Consider the following 13,862-nt stretch of genomic DNA (forward strand, 5'->3'; position numbering starts at 1 on the left):
AAAACATCTACAGATTAACAAGCTTGCAGTTCATCAGGAAGACTATTCCACAGCTTTGGACCCACCACACAAAATGCTCTATTTCCAATGGTGCTTAGCTTAAAATGTGGGACCTCAAGCAAATGGAGGCTTGAGGACCGAAGAGTATGCACGGGAGAGTATGATTGAAGTAAACTACTTAGATAAGGAGGAGCAAGGTCATGAAAGGATTTAAACACCAACACAAGCAATTTGTACTGTATACGGTACTTCACTGGAAGCCAATGAAGACTACTTAGGACTAGACTAATATGCTCCCATGATCTTGTAAGGGTCAGCACGCTAGCAGCAGAATTCTGCATCTCTCGCAAAAAATACCATCTAATCCTCCCAAACATGTTCCACCATTTAATGTAAAGCCTTAGTCCCTTAGAATTAAACAAGCCATATTTACTAATTTGCTACTGTAAATGATCTTAGTTCTGATGGGCTGTCCTCATTTAAATAGCAGACCAGGCAAAAACCTTCTTTGTAACTTCAGAGTGAATGGATTGCATTAACAACTAGATATGTTCATTTGAATTCTGCTTTAACAGTAGACTTTTATATTGCATTTATTTTTTTTTTTTTATTATTTTCAACTCCAGGTTTGTATTTAATTTAACTTTTAGAGAACACAACTGATCATCACCGCGACCCTGAAATGGATAAGTGGAAAATAAGATGAATGAATGAAAAACTGATTATTAAAACTACTGTTTTACCTTTTAAGGGTACAGTTATACTGCTTGTACCTTTAGTGAACAAAAATGTATATGTACACTACCCTTTAATTTGACACAATTCAAAAACAGCCAGTTTTAAACACAAATGTTTTATTTTGATGCAGGAATCTAGGAAAAAAATAGTAATTGGTATAATATTTTTACATATTGTGGTGTTTCTTTCTACTGGTCTCCATACTTACAAATCCCTTTTACCCAAAGGTTCTTTAAAGAAATGTAATTTAATTTAATTTAATATAAGTTTTTATTCACAGAAACTCATTTGTAACACAAGTTGTTATATTTTTAGCACTTTTGGTCTGTTATTTTCATGCAGTTAGCATGCTAGTGGGTTCCAACCAAAATAATCGAAAACAGCAAACAATATTACATATCATCTCTTTTCATGATTTTTAACAATACTGACAATGGGCTTTGTAAAAACATTAGACAGTTTCCAGCGTGCAAACAGAGCTAGCAAATGGTGAGGAACTTAACAAAAAGTTTTTTTTTTTTTTTTTATAAAATCCTGAACATTGCCTTTATAGGGGACATATTATACCTCTTTTTAAACAAGTTAGAATAGGTATATGGGCTATACAAAACATGTTCATGAGGTTCTTTGCACAAAGTCACTCTCACATTCTTTCACTTCCATTTACACATCAGTTCTTTTCAGAATAAGCATTTTAAGGGCTCTGTCATTAATGCAAATAAACTGTTGCTGGCCACACCCCACCCATCCCATGTTTATGCAGCTGAGGGGTGGTGCAAATTTCCTTATTGTGATGTCACAATAAGGGAGCCATCCAAATAGCTCATAGAAGCATGTGATTTCAAAGGACAATGGAAAATGGATGGATGTTTTTTTCACCCTTGGAGTGTTTAAAGGAGCAGTGTGGGTAAAGACCCAAGTGCAAATACAAAAGCATGCAAAAAGTGAGTTTTGCACAATATGTCCCCTTTAATTCTTTATATTCATTCATTCATTCATTCATTCATTTTCTGTGACCACTTTAGCCTAGTCACAGCCATGGTAAGTTCAGTGCCTACACAGAGTTACTGAGTGCAAGGAAAACATGAAAAGGTCACCAGTCCTTCACAGAGACACTCACTCACACATTCACTCAATCACTCACTCAAACACAGATTTGAGCTATGTCACACAGCCAATCCATCTACCAACATTTGTTTTTAGACTATGGGAGGAAACAAAAGCACCCAGAGGAAACCCACACAAATACAGGGAGAACACACAAACTCATCCTGCAAAACTAACGTTCCACCCATAATACTGTATGTAGAAGTATTAATACAATAAACATTAAAACTATTAATATTTAGTGTAGGAAAACACACACACACACATATATACATACCAGCAAACACACAACTTCCACACAATGTATTTTAGGGGTGGTTATGTTGATGTCCAGGTTACTTAACAGATACTGCTATCTTTATCTATAGGTTAATAGAAAGTAGATGCAGGGTTTTATTGCCACCAACCTTAGTTTAACATACTGACAACATAGTCTATGTTGTCAGTATGTTAAACTAAGGTTGGTGGCAATAAAACCCTGCATCTACTTTCTATTAATCTATTGATAAAGGTAGCAGTTATGAATTATGTGGGTTGGTGCCAACGACCAATGAGATATGTTATGACAACTGCAAAAGATTTTCTGCTGGTCCCGCTGCAACCTTGTGCACACCTCTCTGTGAATGATCTTGCCGATATTTTGAGTAGCTAGATAGCTCAGTATTCTTATTTAGTTTATCAGCATCTTTTTTTACTATTGATGTTAGCTAATGTTACTGAACTGAATGTATTACTCTGTCATTTTAAAGTGCATACAAGGCCCATACACTTTTTTCAATACTCACCTGCCTTTTTTGTAGGTCCTAAAGTTATTTTGACATTTTAAATGAGTGTCAGTGGCAAAAGAGTGTTGGGAGTGACTCCAATGACTACAATAGGCAGAATATTTGTATTTTTTGCTATTGTATTGTGTACAACCGAGGGAAATGTTGATAGAGGCATGTCACTGAACAGGAGTTTGAATATGATCTCCATGAATGGGTTAATTAGCAAGCTTGTAATGTTAACGCTACTCACTGTATGTTCAGTCAGACACGTTCCTGATAGCAAGGAGACAGCAGACCACTGTTGATCCACTGAGGGCAAAGTTGGAGGTCCACTAGTATTTTACACAGTGTTTTCTGGGCGGACCACTGCTGATTAAACAGAATTTTAGACAAAATGCCACATTTTAGCACTTTTCCATTCACAGTCCAATTTACTAATTTTTCCTTCATTAGATTCTTTTATTATTCTTTATAAATACAATTAGTAAATCATTTTAATTCAGCACAGTGTCAACATTTTTAGCATAATTATTTTATATTAGATATACTTATTAAGTCTCTCATAATTGTTGGAATTATTTGTATTAGTTTGTTTTCCAGAATAAAAGTCTCTGTGAATATAAAATCTGTTTGAGGAGATTATAAATTAGTTATATCCTGTACAGGACAGTAATCTGAGTGGTCTGATGGTGGAACAGCAGTGGTCTGCAGTCAGTGGTGTGTGCCTTTTTATGCCAGTGGACCGATATATGCTCGCTTTGCTCGTTTTGTTATGTATACATTTTTATTGCCTAAACAATAACCTGTAGGTAATTTCACTTGCTGTTTTACAGTGGTGGATGAAGTACACAAATGATGATACTGAAAAGTTCAGATACCCAAGGTAAAATATTACTCCTCAAGTCCTCAAGTAAAAGTCTTCAAGTTCACTCAAGTAAAATACAAATGTATTCACCTCTAAATTTGTCTTAAGCATAAAAAGAAAAAGTATCATGATATATTATGGCTCAAATGTTCTATTATAATTTATGTAACAAGTCTCTAGATTAATCTTATGTCTACTTAAAGTATTATAAAGCATAAAAAACTGAAGCAAACTGTCCATCAGGTAGCAAGGAACTGCTCTGAAATTTTGCAAACAAGCCAGTTTCGTTTAAGATTCATTGGCGTCTTAGTAAGTTTAAGTTTAATTAAAAAAATGCGGTGCCAGGGGTGCTGTGGCTGTTTTGGATATTCCTCCGTCTTTTGGCACACGCACTCTCACTGGCACTATACGCTGCTGCGCTGACACTTAAGTGGAGAACTCTTTATGGGCCGACCCACATTAACAAATTGAGCGCTGTAACCTGATTGGCGTGATTACATTCTTCTTTCATTTTGAAATGTAAATTTTTTTTATGCATGCATGACACAAATGTAATGACAGATTTCTCATAATGTAGTGGAGTAAAATGTAAGATATTTGACTTTGAAATGTAGTGAAATTAAAGTAAAAATAATAATAAAAAAATAATACAAAATACTAGAAAAACTACTTCAGTACAGTAAACATTACATTTACTTTGTTAATGTCCACCACTGCTGTTTTACTGATAATGCAAGGTAGCTGGATTTAATGTGTGCATTTCTTCTTTTTCTGTATTCCTGTCATCCATATGTTAAAATAGCTGTAACATCTCATAATTAATAATTTCATAAATGTTTAACTTACCATTCAGAAGTTTAGAAATATTTTGTAGTTAATATTCTCAATAATATAAAAATTTACAGGTTTCAAGTAATTAGTAGGAGACTAAGATGCTGTAAACAAAACTGAGAAATTGTGCAGAATGATGAACTGTAGATGATTTTTAAATTACAGACATTTTCAGGAGGTTCCTGAAAACTGCACTCCTTAAAAGCATTGTTGTATGGTCGGTGCAGAACACAAGATTTTTTTAAATAAAAAATATCTCAACAATGAAAAGAAACTTGATGTGTATCAGACCAGAGACAAGTATAATTTCAGGTACAGAATTTTGGCAGTTCCAGTAAACTGTACAATTTTTTTTTTTTTTTTTTGTGACATACCTTAATAATATCCAGGGGAGGATATTATAGCGTGAGTAGAATTTAGCAGTACTATTTTGACAGCTGCCGAACTTCAGCAGGCTCCAAGATCAGACAGAACAGCATTAGTTGCATTGCATTGTTTACACCTCTCCCTAATCTGTACTTCAGTTTATAATCTGATACACATCAAGTTAATTTTTACTGTGGAGATATATTTGATTGAAAAAAATCCTGTGTTCTACACCAATCATTACACCAAAATGCAATGCAGCTAATGCTGTTCTGGTGTTTGATGTCAAGGACATAAAGCCTAACACTTGTTTTAAACAGTAACAACAGGAATTGAGTGTAATCTGTTGTACCAGTGTTGCATGTGGATGCACGGGCACGTGAATGGAGTCGGATTTTGACGGGCTTTTGTTCTGTGTTTTTAGGAGAGCAGCAGCTTTCAGGGTCCTCCAGAAAATTTCTGTTGTGTTGTGACTGGATTTGCAGAATGTCTAAGCTTGCATCGCGTTTCCGAACTTACATTTGTTTTCTGAATTTGCACCGTCTTTCTTAACTTGGATTTGTTTTCTAAACTTGCATCTTGTTCTGAACTTGGCAGCTGTTTTCTGAACTTGCATTGCATTTTTGAACTTTCAGTTATTTTCTGAAGTTGTATCGTGTTTCTGAACTTGCATCACACTAAAAAGTGAATGAAGCCCAGGTGTTTTGTGCTTTTGCAGCTTCTTTTAATTTGCAGTTTGTTTGCGTTTTCCCTGTCACATTAGTATGTATATGAAACCTATACTAGTTTGATCTTGTTATGTTAATTTTAGTACTCCAGAGTTTACATCCTATAATTACTTCTACATGAATACCTTCCAACCTCACTGTTCCTTAGAATTCAACTTTATGTCTACTTTGTGACTATGAATGAGTAATGTTTAGGATGTCATTATGTTGCAGAATACACTAAAGAGGCCTTCTGGAATGTTGCAAAACTGTTGTTGAATGGTAGTGTAATGTTGCCCAAAAAGGTTTTTTAATTTTGACTTTCTGACAGTATTTACAAATGACAAAAGTAGTGGTTTATACCACTCTCTCTCTCTCTCTCTCTCTCTCTCTATATATATATATATATATATATATATATATATATATATATATATGACAGAGAGAGATAGAGAGAAACAATGTCATTTAATGTCTATGTATTCACTCATTCACATAGAGCACCCTTTTTTACTAAGAATAAGAATTTCACTGGCACGAGTTACTCCTTGTGTTGATTTCATGACGTAGGAATAAAAACACGGGTCATTTAACAAGGTCTGTTCTGTCTGATCTTGGAGCCTGCTGACGTTTAGTGCGAGAAAGCGGGTCAGGGCTAAAGAGGAGAAACATCTGCTTCTCTCGCGTTAACAAGGGAGGCATGATCAGCCATCAAACAACTACCTGCACCCTTCAGAAGCTGCTCGCGTGTCTCACGGCTAGCGGAAGGAGACAGAGCAGCCACGCGCGACTGTAGGCGCACCAAGGCCCCCTACCTGCGATGAAAAATAAGATATTTTCAGCAGCACGGCATTCTGACATCCAGAGCTCTCCCCAACCTTCCCCTTCTCCCTCCCCCTCGCTTCTTGAAGACAAAAAGGAGACAGACGGGTGCTGGGATCAGGGGGAAAGAGGGGGGGAAGCGTCCCAACAGGAACGTCCCAGTCTTTCCACAAAGACCATCCAAAATAAAATAAGCGTTCTTCGACTGTGACGTCATAATAGACAACATGGGGCCATTTATAGGCGAGAACACAGCAATTGACCACGGACTGCAGCAAACACTGTCCTTTTTCAATTAACCGTGGTGTCCTTCCACTGTCATAGCTCATTGACCCTGCTACAACGCCTCGGAGCAGCGCTATAGGATTTTTATCTTTTTTACAGGATCTTTTACACTCACAAGCACAGTATCAGATCGCACTGACCAACAAAGGCAATCGCAAAACAGTGGACAGTATTAATACGGCGCTGTCTTTCAGCAATGCTATATCGGCTGAAATCTAATACGGTCTCGGTTCTGGGGGCTATTCTACAGCCTCGCTGACCATTACTCAGCATTTCGGGGCGGTTGATCACGCACACATTTTCCGTACAATCTCCAAATTCGTTCGAAAACAATTTAACCCTCAACTAGCCCCAGTCATCTCTTTGGAAGTCAAGGAATCCCGCAGCATTTTCACTCCCCGAGACAAAATCTAGCTAGGGGGAAAAGCATAAGGAGTGAAGAATATATTGGAAGGTAATGGAGGCAGCTTTACCTTTGTGTGTCGAGAAGTTGATCCTAAGGTTCCCGTAATCTTCAAGTAGAATCAGTCAGTAGGCATTAAAACCACCTGAAAGAAGTGACATCAGTCCCAAACTCCAATGTTCATTAGTCCCTTAGTGCCGTAGTCCCTTCTTTATTGGTACTCTCCAATAATCTGGAGGATCTCCTCTTTTCCTTGAAGGTAGTTCACAATCCGTAGGTTTGCAAATCTCTTGTAATCGACTGTAATCTATGCTGGTGATTTGTAATGATCTATGGTAATCTGGATTCAGACCGTTACTTCTCATCCATCCCGGTGCCCTACCCTTCCCAGGTGTGACGAATTAATCTTGTGAAGGCTCTTCACTTTCAGTAAGTAGCGGAGAGCACTGGGCCCCCATCCTTTTTCTTCCTTCTCTTGCTCTTTTTCCTTTCATCTTTCACCCCGAAAATCAACCCCCCCGAGGGTGTACATCCTCGAAGCTCGCGCATAAAGAAGACGAGCTCCGTTTAAGCAGAGAAAGTGGGCTCGACATATTCGTGTGTGTGTGTGTGCCGTGTCCGTGCGCAAGTGTGTATGTGGAGCTGTGGGCGTTTCGGTTTTATACTCCGAGCTGCGCGCGCTTCGCTGCCAACAATACGCAGTTTCCTTGTGTGGCGCTCTGTCGTCTAAAGGCGGTGAACCCAGACAGGAAGCAATATCCGCGAGTGATCCACTACACCCAGACCGCGCGAGAAAGCAGGACTGGGGAAAGAACCCTGTTTGTGTGTTTCTGGGGCTGGGGTTCAGCCTCCTTAAATTTCACATTCTTTAACGTGTTACATTGAATAAATAAGTAATTGTAATTCTTAAAATCAACAAAATGTTCTTGGTCTCCTTACTACTTTGGTGGTAGATCATCTAGTATTTATTTTTAAATAAAACTAACAAGAAAAACATTGATGCCCGTGTTAGATATTATGAATAAATCTTGGTGCTCCTTTTTTAATTTCTGCATTTATTAGTCCTGCCCTCTATATTTTCTGTACAACACAATCCCATAATAAATCCATTCCCAAAATAAATCCATTCGATCTAGATAGTGGATCTGTTAAGCATTATAAAATGCAACTGCCATGTACATTTTGCCTATACAGCCCTACAGCATATATGAACGTTAATTATTTACAGGCATTCTGCTGGTGAATCATAGCACAGATCTAATATCTGTATTATGAATGCTGTTAAAAATAGAGCGGATTTGCAGTGATGTCTTAAAATAACCCTTCATTTTAATTGAACCCTCACATTCCACAGAATATAAAGCACCCAGCAAAAGCTAAAGGACATCTAAATAACATTGAGGTCTGGTTGAAAAGTGAAAGGTGAGAAGATGTCTAGAAAAAGACATCACTCTGTGTTTAAATTTGGTTGAATAGTGGCATAAGATCTGAAAAAGATGTCTGTCTGGGGCTAAATTTAAACCAAATTAGATGGACCAAACACAGCCCAAATTTCAATTCCAGTTATTGAGTTGAAGGCCAAAACAGACCAATCAGACTAGCCTCAAAACCAATGTCCATAAGATATCTGTTTTTGGTGGGAACATTTTATAATTTTTTTTTTCTTCCTAGCACCATAAACACTCATGTTATATCTTTTATTTGTGTGTATTATAATTTAGGCCAGTTCTACAAGATTATATTAGGTGTACAAATAATATTTAAAATCATTTTTGTGTAATGTATAATTGTAATTAAAATTAAAACACTTTTGTCATTTTATGGTAAATGTACTAAAATGACAATTGTTGTTTAATAAATAAATAAATTAATAAATATTAGATATAAATACACATGGGGTGGCATGGTAGCACAGCATGTAATGACACTGTCTAGGGTTGTGGGGTCGAGCCCTGCTCTGGGCTGTGATTTGTCCCTGTGTCAGCATGAGTTTCCTCCCACCGTCCAAAAACAGGACGGTGTTTGCAGGACTGGCTACTCAAATGTCCATAGGTGTGAGTGTGCATTGCCCTGTGATAGACTGGCAACCCTTCCAGGGTGTGTTCCCGCCTTGCGCCCTGTGATTCCAGGTAGACTCCGCACCCACAATGACCCTGAACTGGATAACACTACATCCACTAACATCAAATTACAATCTTTAACTCTTTAACTCACACATGCATTTGGATACAACATTACTTAATTTTATAATTTTTTTCTTATATAAAATGACAATTATCTTTTTAAATACTACAAAGCAGTTACCATAAATGAAAAAAATTCCATGAGACAGTTTGAATATTGAATTAATATTTCATGTTACATAAGAAATTCTTAAAACTTATTTTGTACACCTAGCATAGAGTATATACACCAATCATCCATAACATTGTGGACTGACTTGAGTGACTACAAAAATTGTCCATTTTATCAAATCCACCTGCCATATAGGTAGGTTTTGTAGTTTTCTAAGTACTTTGTAAGGCCACCTTCTGTTTTCTAAAATAGTCTGGCCCCCCTAAAGGACCACTACAGAGCAGGTATTATTTAGGTTATAAATCACTGTAAGCACCACAGTGAATAGTGCTATATTCTGGGTGTGTTAATATGTGTTTCACTGGTATCATTAGGTTTGGCTGATATATACAGTTGTGTGTCATCAGTGTAACAGTAGAATTGAATACCATGCTTACAGATTAGTCTACCCAGTGGCAGCATGAACAGTGTGAATAATACAGGGCCAAGCACTGAACCTTGTGGAACACCATATTTAACTAAAGTATGATTAGAAGATTTATTATTCAGATAAACAAATTGATAACAGTCAGACAAATAGGATCTGAACCAAGAGTACAGATCCTTTTATTCTCACCAGATTTTTCAGCCTGTCAAGCAGCATCACATGATCTATGGTAATAAACACTGCACTAAGGTCAAGCAGCACCAGAATAGAGATACAGCCCATATCAATTGCAAGGAGTAACTCATTACTTACTCTTGTTAGAGCTGTTTCTGTGTGATTTGGTTTGATATTAGCCTGTAGTTTTCTAGTTCAAGAGGGTCAAGGTTTGTTTTTTTTTAATAATTGGTTCGATTAGTTTATTATTGCAAGCAATGCTTTAAAGATTTTAGGTAAGATTTTTTTTACATAAATGTGTTGGTATAGGATCCAGTAAGCATGAAGATGATTTAGATTAGCTAATTAAACTAAGCAAGTCATTTTCATTGACAGGATAGAAGTAGTCTAAGTGCACCTCAGGGCTGGGGGGTGGTTCATCTACAAGAGCTGATGTGACTTTGGATTTTATGTCGAATGCAATTAATTTTATCATTACAAAAACTCATTACTAAGTCATTACTACATAAATCAGAGTTGACAATGGAGATGATATCCTTTGTGTTGCCAGTTAGTTTTAAAACAGTGCTAAAAAGGAATCTAGGGTTATTTTTGGGGAAAGGATATAGTGTGATTTGTCTTAGATTAGGCATGTTTGTAGTTGACAAGGCTGTACTGCCATGCAATTTGGAAATATTCTAGTTTTGTGTGTCTCCATTTACGTTCATGGATATGAGCAACCAGTTTTAAGGCATGTGTGCTGTCACTGTACCTGTTCTCTCTAAATTGTTTGGTCTTGACTGGCTCAACATTATCTAGGTTTGTACACAGCACAATCTGTAGGGTGTTTTTTAATGAGCTTAAGGTTATTAGGGTGTGCTGCAAAAGAGATGGTGGTAAAATCTGGAAGGTTATTGGTTAAAACACTAACAGTTGAGGTCATTATAGTGTGCTTATGTTAGCGTGGTTGTGGATGAATATCATGGTTTAGAGCAACTTCAGAGGATCATAGATGGTTTCATACTCAAGTCACCCTATGTGTCACCCTGTGAAGAACTGGCACCTCCTCCAGGGTGTGTTCCTGACTTCAAATCAAATAAAATGTATGTGTATCACGCTTTTTACAGCTGATGTTGTCACAAAGCAGCTTCACAGAATTCCAGTAAGACAAAAAAATTGACATGAAATGTAAAAAAATGTAAAAAAAAAACCCAAGTGAGCAAGCCAGGGGCGACAGTGGCAAGGAAAAACTCCCTCAGCTGAGGAAGAAACCTTGGGAGGAACCAAGGCTCACAAGGGGTGACCTATCCTCCTCTGGTCAATCTACTGGTAATAACAGTTAGGAGTTCATGAGAACTTCAGTGTAGGGGCAGCTTTAAGGCACTTGGTGGTTGCTGGAGCGTGGGCAGCTGGTCTGAAGTGTGGAGGAGGATCTTGACAGTCATCTATCAGTGTCCAGACAGACAGGTGGGTAGTTGAAGACTGCGACTGTGACTGAGTCCCGAACATTTTCTGGAAGATCATTACAGAGTTGGGGGGCTTTATAAAAATTGCTCTTCCGACAGCTGAGGCCTTCTGAATTCTGGGAACAATTAAAAAAACAGTATTCTGTGATCTGAGTAAACGTGGAGGCTCATAATAGGAAATAGTATCTTGAAGGTATTCAGGCGAGCCCATGTAGAGCTTTATATGTTAATAACAGAATTTTGTAGTCGATGCAGAATTTAACTGGCAGCCAATGAAGCGATGATAGAACTGGGCTAATATGTTCATATTTTCTAGTTTTAGTGAGGACCCTGGCTGCAGCATTTTGAACTAGTTGAAGTTTTCTTAAATTGCTGCTGGTGCATCCTGACAGTAGTGTGTTACAGTAGTCAAGCCTTGAAGTAATAAAGGCATGTACTAATGTTACTGCATCCTGCAGGGATAAGGCATTTCTAATCTTAGCAATATTGCGAAGATGTAAAAAAGTTGTCCTAGTGATACTGCCTATGTGTTGATCAAATGATAAATCCGGGTCAATTATGACACCAAGATTTTTTGCTGCTGAACCAGGTTTAACTGGAAAGTCAGCGAGATTTAAAATTAAATCTGATAATTTATTACTTGCCACCTTTGGACCCAAAATCAGGACCTCTGTTTCGTTGCTGTTTAGAAGGAGGAAGTTACACAACATCCAGCCTTTCACGTCTTTTACACAGTCCTGTATTTTCTTTAATCTGTGTTTATCATCGGGCTTGGCTGAAATATACAATTGTGTGTCGTCTGCGTAACAGTGAAAGTTAATGTCATGGTTTCTTATAACTTTGCCTAGCGGTAACATGTATAATGTAAATAATAATGGTCCTAAAATAGAGCCTTGCGGAATTCCAAATCTTACTTTAGAATAATTTGAATTTAGATCGTTTACTTATACAAATTGATAACGTTCCGTTAAGTAAGATTTGAACCATAATAGGGCTGTCCCTATAATTCAAACCATGTTTTCTAACCTTTCTAGGAGAATATTGTGGTCTATTGTATCGAAGGCTGTGCTGAGGTCAAGAAGCACCAACAGGGATACGTGGCCTTGATCAGAGGCAAAGAAGAAGATCATTTGTTATCTTGGCTAGAGCTGTCTCTGTACTATTATGTGGCCTGAATCCAGATTGGAATTTTTCGTATATATGATTCTTATGTAGATATGAACTAAGTTTTTGGGTCACTAAGGGTTGGGGTTCTAAGATCTTGGATAGAAATGGCAGATTAGAAATAGGCCTGTAATTAGACAGTGTACTAGCATCAAGATTTGGTTTCTTGATCATAGGTTTAATAACTGCTAGTTTAAAAGTTTTGGGTACATGGCCCAGGCTAAGGGATGAGTTTACTATAGTTAAAAGAGAATTGATAATAGCTGGTAGTACTTCTTTGAGTAATTTTGTGGGAATTGCAACAAGTGTGCAAGTTGTACAGTTTGCGGAGGCGATAGTCTTCTCTAGTTCTAACTGTGGGAGTGGGTAAAAGGTTTCAAGTCTTTCTTTTACAATTACAATATGTTTTATGTCAGTCACATCGGGTGGCAGCCAAGTCGGATTTAATCCTGTGGCTTGAGTTTGTTGTCTAATATTCTCAATTTTATTATTAAAAAAGTCCATCAAATCTTTACTGGTGAGAGTTGCTGGAATTAGTTGTTCAGAACCTGCTTGATTTTTTTGTAGTTCTGAAAACACACTAAACAGTACGCTTGGAATATTTTTATTATTGGAAATCAGCAAGGCCAGATATGCTGAATGAGCTTTAGTGAGGGTGTTTCTATACTCTATAAAGCTGTACTTCCAGGCAGAATGGAACACTTCCAGCTTGGTTGTTTGTTTTAAAGTACGGGTTTTATCATTATACAATGGTGCGAGCTTTTTCTGTCTCATACTTTTACTTGTAAGTGGTGCTACCTTTTCTAAAGTAGATCGACAGGTATTTTCTAAGTAGTCAGTTAGTACATCTAGGTCCATTGGGTCTGATGGAGTGGGAACTGGTGTTGATATTTCTGTTAGGTTTTCTATAAATTGTAGGGCGGTAGATGGCTTTATTATATGCTTTGTAGAATAGCGAGGGGACTTACATATATTATGGCTAAGTACGTAGGTCATATGCAATTAGGTAATGGTCGGAGATTGCTGAGGATTGTGATAAGATATTAATTTAATAAGTCAATGTTAAGACCTAGTGTCAGAACTAAGTCTAAAGTGTGACTGCAGTAGTGTGTAGGCCCTGTTACATTTTGAGTAATACCAATAGAGTCTAAGATTGAGGTAAATGCCTTTTTTAGTGGGTCACATTCCTTCTCAAAATGGATATTGAAATCTCCTACAATTATAACTTTATGATTGCAAACCGCCAGGTTTGCAGCAAATCGCTGAATTCTTTCAGAAATTCTTAGTAAGGTCCTGGTGGTCTGTAAATGTTGCATAATAAAAATGCGTCCTTTTTTGTGACAGGATTTGTAATAATGGTGGAGAGAACCTCAAAAGAAGTGAAGGTGTCACATTGCTTAAGACTAATTTCTAGGGTATTTTGGTAAATTACACATACTCTACCTCCTTTGCCTGATAATCTTGGG

The 13,862-nt window shown here is 37.3% G+C and overlaps 1 protein-coding gene across 8 annotated transcripts in view; it reads right to left on the reverse strand.

Annotated features, from left to right (window-relative positions):
- zgc:172282 (leucine-rich repeat and fibronectin type III domain-containing protein 1-like protein) overlaps positions 1-7,499 on the reverse strand; it is a 315,052-nt gene extending 307,553 nt beyond the window's left edge. For all 8 annotated transcript variants that reach the window (XR_010801233.1, XR_010801215.1, XR_010801221.1 and 5 more), the window contains exon 1: positions 6,962-7,499. The gene's annotated coding sequence lies outside the window, so the exon portion shown is untranslated. The remainder of the gene's footprint in view (positions 1-6,961) is intronic.
- Between the last annotated feature and the right edge of the window lie 6,363 nt (positions 7,500-13,862).

This window comes from Hoplias malabaricus, chromosome 1 (assembly GCF_029633855.1).
Source record: "Hoplias malabaricus isolate fHopMal1 chromosome 1, fHopMal1.hap1, whole genome shotgun sequence".
Classification (NCBI taxonomy): Eukaryota; Metazoa; Chordata; class Actinopteri; order Characiformes; family Erythrinidae; genus Hoplias; species Hoplias malabaricus.